The sequence below is a fragment of the Pyxicephalus adspersus genome, chromosome 2, assembly GCF_032062135.1.
Source record: "Pyxicephalus adspersus chromosome 2, UCB_Pads_2.0, whole genome shotgun sequence".
Lineage (NCBI taxonomy): Eukaryota > Metazoa > Chordata > Amphibia > Anura > Pyxicephalidae > Pyxicephalus > Pyxicephalus adspersus.
The window spans coordinates 131,541,884-131,550,572 of record NC_092859.1 but is presented as its reverse complement, the minus strand read 5'-3'; positions in this window follow the sequence as shown (position 1 = coordinate 131,550,572).

Genomic DNA, 8,689 nt, shown 5'->3' with positions numbered 1-8,689 from the left:
CCAGTCATTCATTACGGTGGATGCATTTGTTTTCTTTTTCAATTTTTTTTTACCTTTTAATCCTCTGAATAACACACTTTAGGAATGTCTACATTCAAATCTCTTTATCTATAGAGGAAGTCGTGATTGTCATCAGATTGGACATCAAACATCTTCTTCTCTTTATATCTATTACATGGAAAGAAGAAGAAGGAAATACATAATTTACAGAAAGGAGATAATATTGTTTGTGCTTTCAGTTCATCTCATTGCAGATGAAGACAACACTGAATACCTGGCTAAAATAAGAAATATTTTCTGAACTTGCTAAAAATATTCTTCGCACTAAAAATAGGCTGCAGTATATTACATTTTTGTTCTTTGGTTAGGATATCCTTTAACTTTTTGATATTATGACTCATGAGAAGTAAAGACTTTCTGGTCTTAAGTTGCTACTTACCCTGTTTCCCCGATTATAAGGCACTGTCTTATATTTTTTGAAATGCCAAAATATGCCCTAGGTCTTATTTTCAGGGGATGTCTTATTTTTCCATGAAGAAGACTATGCCATTGACTGTCCCCTTCTGATCACTCTATGCCATTGACTGTCCCCTTCTGATCACTCTATGCCATTGACTGTCCCCCATGATTGGTGGCTCCATCCCTTTTCACTGAGCTTGTGGATCATGATAAGCTGTATAGGCATAGCCATTTCTTCATAGAACCTATGGGTCATCTGTTTAAATGGCTTTTGGTGTAAAATATCTTAAACACTTACACATTACCAGAAAAGTGTAAAGGAACTGCAAACTAATAAATGCATGGAAAAAAATGAAGGATATGCTCAACTATACGTAACTCCAAATATGTTGGGTGTCATACTATTCAGAAACCACACTGCTGGTATAGCAGCAGATAAAATGATCACCTTATTTTTTTGTTTCTTTTTATTCTATAAGTGATTGAACAAGAAGTTTGATTCTTACATAGAGTACCAAATTGTGTCAGTAAAGATTGTGATACTCTGCCACACAGCACAATGTGATATCAGAGGAATGGGGGGTCAGAGGTTCAACCGGACCTAGAAGCGAAATCCTGATCCCCTGATGTAATGTGAGGGCAGTAAGCAAAAAGATACATATTAAAACTTGGCTCTATTGTCTAACACATGACAAAGACAATCAGATAAAGTCTCCCATAAAGTAAGAACATCTCCAGCGTCCTGGCATTGAAGATGTTGGGAACCTCCTCACTTCATTAAGGCCCATGGTCTTCCTGGTGGGTAATGAGGCTACAGATTCCTCTACTGAGTGTTATCAAGAGCTGTCCTATTTCCTGTCCCAGAGACAGCAGGGACAGTTATTTTAGTTTAGCTTTCAGGGATGAGCGGGCATACAGAGATATGTAAAAATACACGTTTTTGAAATTTTTTTAAAAGACCTGGTTGTTTCTTGGAGAACCTAATTCCTTTTGGGTCCTATACTGTTAAAACCTTTTAATTAAACTACACTGGTTTACATTTTCATATTTCAATAGTGATATTTCCATATTTCCATAGTTCTTATTTCCATGTACTGCCATAGGATTTTCTTTTCAAATACGTAAAAAGTTTGATATTCATGTTTCTTTATTAAACACTATACCGGTAGTTTACTGTCTACATGAATAAATGCATTTCCAAATTGTAAAAGCTAGCTATCTAAAATTCATAGATTCTCTTGTATACTGTGCATAATATTCATTGCAAATGATAAAATCAAACAGGGCATCTCCTCTCCTTAGTTTTGCCAGGACTATCTATGGTATTTGTCGTGGAGAGAAACCTGATAACTGCAAACATATATATTTGTTTGTTAAGCAATTCTATTCATTTAATTTTGTTATTATAATACTTATTTTATATTTGTTTTGCCAAATTTGGTTCATCAACTAATCTGCATTATTTTAAGCAACCAGTTGACATACACATCCATTGCATGGGTGTGCATTTTTGTGTTTTGTTTTTTTAACCTAGTTACATCAAAAACGAAATGTCTTGAATATAATTAATTTATCTCCATCTTGATTTTTTTATATTAATTTTGTCTCTATCTTAAATACCTTTTTTCTGCTCATTTAAAGTTATCGCCAATGTGCTCAAACAGAACTATTTGTGGCACTAAATTTTCTGTGGAAATGTAGTGAAGTTGTTGTTGCAGATTATTAAAAATGATAAAAAAGTAAAGTTCATGACCCTAAAATCAAAAAACACATGGCCTGGACTAGCCTTAGATAACAAATCCGATTTGCAGTTTGACCACAAAACCAACTGATCCTATAGTTTCTGTAGGTAACTCAAAGTTTTGATTCAGTAAAGTTGTTCAACAATTAGTATTAATGAACAAGTATTGAAACTGATGTATAATGATTGGTGGCTTATATATTTTTTTACATATATATATATATATATTGCATTGGTCATATTGTTTCCCTATAATCTTGATTGTCTGCTAGCCTGTGTACAACTTCTCTGAAAAGCTGTCGGTCATCTTATACCTTACAACTGTTGATTGCAAGTAAAAGCAGCACAATGTTTTCAGTTAAGCACAGATTATTAGGTGACTTTTTAAGATTTATTGGGGTATTGCTAGATTGACAATGTAAAGATAGAGTCTACACAATTATATTCATCTAAGCTTTATTTTTGAAATTATTAAATGTTTCCTCCCAGTAGCCCAAGCACATACATTTGCCAATTAGACTATATACAAAACCTTTTAATAAAATGATGGTATGAAGCCATAAAAGGGACTTGGAATGTAGCAAAACTATACCATGCACATTTCTGTATTTTGGGCATATAATGAAATCAACCTGGTCCCAACTCTAATTCTGTTAGTGCTCTATGAAGATTTATGGTGAGAGGACAGTACAGCACACAGAAGTATACACAGTAACAGCAGCCATGTCTTATGCTACTCTTTGAACATTAGCTGTGAAAGCTGTTTGTTTTACATAGGATAATACTTTAATATGTAATAGCTGGCAGACTGGGGCTGTAAAACTGAACAAAAGCACACATTTCTCCATAAACTGCTTTCTTCCCAGAGTTAAAGCTTACAACATCTCTGCACTTTAGCCATAACGATGTTTAAAGAGCCCAACAGACTAATTAAACATTTTCCAGACACGCTTCTTCTCCCAGCGGTTCTGATCTCAGACGTTGAACAATTTAGACTTTATCACCAATGGCACGCACAACTGTTACTGAATCCAGATTTCCCTTCATCTACCCCATACAATTTTAATATGATCAGTCTGTGCGTGTGTGGCGGTCTGACAATAGATTATCTTTGCAGACAACAAAGATTAATGAAACCTCTGGTGATACATGAACTCTGCAATAAAGTCAGGATGAAGGGGTTGGATTTGCTTTTAGACACTTCTATAACTTTTAAACAAAGAGCATTCTAAGGTTTTCAGTAGCCAGTTAGCAGCAGCTTGCAAAGGTGTTTTTTTATGAATCTTTAGCATCACTAAACACAGACTGCCAATTTTCATTTATTGTAAATTTAGATTGTAAGCTCTTCTGGGCTGTATTAAACTCCTGCCTGCAGGGGGGAGCGGACAGGAGGAACTTGATCACGATTCTGGTACCAAGGGTAGGTCCAGTTTTTTTTTTGGGGTGCTGATGATAGTATTAGGGGTATAAATGAAAGGGCACATGCAGACAGAACTAAGTATTGAGAAATATGCTTGGAGCCTCAGGTGTACCCCACAGGCTATCGGATTACTTACTTATACTGTACCAGGGGTGTTGCTAGCGTTGTGAGGACCTACAGCACCCTTTGACATCCTGAGGAAGTAATGCTGCTGCAGACTTCTCATTTTGTGGCAAATTGCTAGCAGTGGCAGGAGCTTAATGAAACATGGTTAAAAAAACATGAGCTAACTTACTGTAATCCTAAAAAACTGCTTTGTAAAAGTAAAGGTGTCACAGACACCTTAGGACTAAGGAAAGCTTTTAAAAAGCAGAGGTCATTAGTCTGTAATGCAGAGCTATGTAGTATAGTAAGTAACAGTAGCGAGGGCAGGGTCCTCTCCTTCTCCTGTGTCATTGTTTGTATCTGTCTGTCATTTGTAACCCCTATTTAATGTACAGCGCTGCGTAATATGTTGGTGCTATATAAATACTGTTTATTATTATTATTAATAATAATAATAATAATAATATTAATTCAGAAGTAAATAAAGCAGAGTGCAGAAGTTAGGTAGGAACAGGTAATGCAGGTGGAAGAATCAAAAGTAACAAACTCAGAGCACAGGGGTCAGTTTTAAACAATAAATAGGTAACACAGTATGCAGGGGTTAAGAGTAACTATTGCAAAGTGCAGAAATCTAATGCAGAAAATATAATAATAATAAGTAACACAAAATGCAAGGGTAAGGACAAAGTAATACAGAGTGCAGGGGTCAGGGGTCAGGACTAAGTAATACAGAGTGCAGGGGTCAGGACTAAGTAATACAGAGTGCAGGGGTCAGGACTAAGTAATACAGAGTGCAGGCGTCAGGACTAAGTAATACTGAGTTCAGGGGTCAGGACTAAGTAATACAGAGTGCAGGGGTCAGGACTAAGTAATGCAGAGTGCAGGGGTCAGGACTTAGTAAAACAAAAGTAAAGTGTAGTTCAGGAGCAAGTAATTCAGAGTGAAGGGGTCAGTAGTATATCATGTACAGTATAACACAGAACATCTATCCACTTCCACATCTATGCACAAATTAACCCACCAGAACTCAGTTCCACTTCCCAGCAAAGGATAGTTTTTGTTGGTCTTTTCTTCCTTTTGTGATATGCCATATCAGCGTAGAGGAAGAGGCTGGGACCTGCAATGTATATTGCCTCTTTGATCTAAGGATTACGATCCAGCACATAAGGTCAGGAGCAGATGACTAAACCACTGCTAAAGGTGTCCAGGATAGCGATTCTAGCACAGTTTTTGTGGGTGCTAACATGCACCAAAGCACTTCCTGAGTTCAGATTCTTCACCATTCAGATATTAACTAGCATGGGATCTGCAGTGACATATCCTTGGCATGATATTTTTAAGTGTTCCCTGTTCAGACCAGTAATCACACAGCCTGGCAAGGTGAAGTCTTTATGCATCAACTTCTGAGATGGCATGTTACTGAATGCTAAAAGTCACAAACAAAACTGATGCTAGAATATGTATATCACAATACACTGTCCGAACATTTTATGTCCGAATAAAATTCGGTTTTTGAAAGTAGACTTAACTTTTAGAATCCCTTGTTAACTATGAATTACTGAAATGTGCATTCTACTGCTGGAGATACATGGCACTGGTACCTTATTGAACAGGTTCAGTAGGTGTCAGTTGACCTCCACTGCACTCCACTACCAGGTGCATGTCTGGTTCTTCCTACATGCAAATATTAAGCTGATTCAGGACTAAGTAATACTGAGTTCAGGGGTCAGGACTAAGTAATACAGAGTGCAGGGGTCAGGACTAAGTAATGCAGAGTGCAGGGGTCAGGACTTAGTAAAACAAAAGTAAAGTGTAGTTCAGGAGCAAGTAATTCAGAGTGAAGGGGTCAGTAGTATATCATGTACAGTATAACACAGAACATCTATCCACTTCCACATCTATGCACAAATTAACCCACCAGAACTCAGTTCCACTTCCCAGCAGAGGATAGTTTTTGTTGGTCTTTTCTTCCTTTTGTAATATGCCATATCAGCGTAGAGGAAGAGGCTGGGACCTGCAATGTATATTGCCTCTTTGATCTAAGGATTACGATCCAGCACATAAGGTCAGGAGCAGATGACTAAACCACTGCTAAAGGTGTCCAGGATAGCGATTCTAGCACAGTTTTTGTGGGTGCTAACATGCACCAAAGCACTTCCTGAGTTCAGATTCTTCACCATTCAGATATTAACTAGCATGGGATCTGCAGTGACATATCCTTGGCATGATATTTTTAAGTGTTCCCTGTTCAGACCAGTAATCACACAGCCTGGCAAGGTGAAGTCTTTATGCATCAACTTCTGAGATGGCATGTTACTGAATGCTAAAAGTCACAAACAAAACTGATGCTAGAATATGTATATCACAATACACTGTCCGAACATTTTATGTCCGAATAAAATTCGGTTTTTGAAAGTAGACTTAACTTTTAGAATCCCTTGTTAACTATGAATTACTGAAATGTGCATTCTACTGCTGGAGATACATGGCACTGGTACCTTATTGAACAGGTTCAGTAGGTGTCAGTTGACCTCCACTGCACTCCACTACCAGGTGCATGTCTGGTTCTTCCTACATGCAAATATTAAGCTGATCACAATGGTTATTTTATTGTTATTTATTATATATTATAATCTGAATTGCTTGAAGAATAAATGTGGGATCTAGGCATATGTGTCTGTTGTACATCTTCCATACCATTGATTGAATCTCCTACTGTGTCACTGTCTGTGTTCGTCTGTCATTTACAACCCCTATTTAATGTAGAGCGCTGCGTAATATGTTGACGCTATAAAAAATCCTGTTTAAAATTATTATTATTATTATTAATAATATTAATAATAATAATAATAATTGACGACAAGCACTTTAAAAACCACAACATATACATAGTCAAATCACAAACAATATGTGTTGTAATCTGAGTATTGGTTAACTAAAATTATTTTTAGGCAAATATTTTACAATATTTGGGATGAATAAACAGGTTGAAAAAGTTTAAGGAATAGGCTAGCTCAAGACTAGCTTAAAAGTAAATGCCTACAAAGAATATATAGCAAACACTTGAACAAAAGTCAATGTGCAGCAGCAAGGCCACAACCATGTATTCCGTAAGTCTGTACATGTATGTCCAGCCAACACTTTTTATACAGTAGAAAAAGGTTAAAACCCCATTGAACAAAGGGCAATAAGACAAATAGATAGGTAAATCTTCCCACCAGTGAGACAAATAATAAAACCTAATGGGGGTTCAACCATTGTCCTCCTCTATCCATAACTTTACAGAAAATGATGTAACAAAGTCAGGAAAGGTCGGCAGACACTGCACATGCTTTTGGGAAGAATACGTTATGTGTGTTGGAAGTATGACTTTCAGGCGGCCAGTGTTTAATCTTTACCTATAAAGACTAGTCCAAAGCAAGTCTTTACAAGTAATTTAAAAATGTTTAAGTGGCTATCTTGAAGACTGTAAGACTCTTTTAGATCCAGCTTTCAAGTGAAGAATACAGATTGTATATTAATAACTGCAAATTTGTCATAATTCAGAAGGTCTAATGAACCTTCAATCGGCACTGAAGTATGCTAAAGCCTGCTAAAGTCTTGGAAAGGCTAATTAAAGCTAAAGTTTATTTAGCTTATATTTTGATTCATGTTTCACTACACCAGAAAGTGCTAAAGGAGTTGGAACAGACTGACAGGCAACTATCATTTGCAGGAGAGGTCAGCAATGGTGGCTCTTATATCCTCTAATTACAGGTTTCCTTTAACATTTGGCAATAGCATGGCAATACCCAGGTTATTTTAAGCAACTAAATGTACTAGCAGCGGTTTAAAACTTATTTTTACAGTTTTTGGGAGATGACCTTTATCTCTGTAGCCATTTTGATTTTAAAATCAGGTTTCAGTGGTGGCAAATGTTTGTATGGCTTAATCTCTTTACAGTGGTAAAATAAAATTGGATAAAGTGATCAGTAAAGGAGTGAGCTATTATGAGTGTCAAAGGCTGGCACAGGACTGAGAAATAGCAATGGAAAGCAAAAAAAGTAAAATAATACAACAACATAAAAAAGGAGTATAAATAAGGATACAAAACCAGACAGCAGTCAGGAAAATGCTAGAGTTCAGAGCAAGGATTTCTAATGTGAAGCGAACAGTAGCAGAGCTGGGTTGCAGACTCCTAACAAACTTTGCATATTATTGTTCCAGCAAGGGTTTCTGTGAAATGTAGATTAATATAGACACAGCAGAGTAGAGGAAGGAAGAGTAGTGCCAGAATGAGGAAAGACGACATAGTCAAATAAAAGCCCAGCTAAAGTGTGAAAAAAAGTAAAAGCAGATTAAGTGTGTAAATAACATGGAGAACCAGAACAGGCAATTTAGAAGAACTAATTTGAGGCAATCATTACTTTTCTATTTATAAGTTAGCAGAAGTGGTCTGTAAAATGAAAGGCAGTATTTCCTAGAAGTATTTTTGTGCAGCAAATGGGATTTAATTCCCAGTTGAGTGCAAAGGAGATGTGCCATTACCTAACATTGCTGGTATGGAAAAATGTATCTAGAGTAATATATTTGTTTTAAACAGAGTAGGGAAGGTTACATTTTTATTGCTTTCTGTGTCCGCACTGGAAAGATTCATTCTATCTATGGGGGCAACAAAGAACACCAAGAAAGCCACATTTCTATAGTTGGCACTGCATCAGGAGGAGAAATCTTCCAAAGGGACCAGCTGTTTCAGTGACAAATTTTTTAGGGATTCCGCTCATTTCCTGTTGTGACCCTAGACACGCTTTATGCAGTATATTACATAGCTGATCCCTTACTGCCTATTGGAACCCCGAACACTTAAAAGGTTTGTTCTGGAGGACAGTAAAGGCTTCATGTCTTTGCAAATATGTCCTGAAATCTTCCCTTTGCTAGACATTCACTCAGTACTTAAAGAGGAACTAAACTAAAAACTGCCAAAA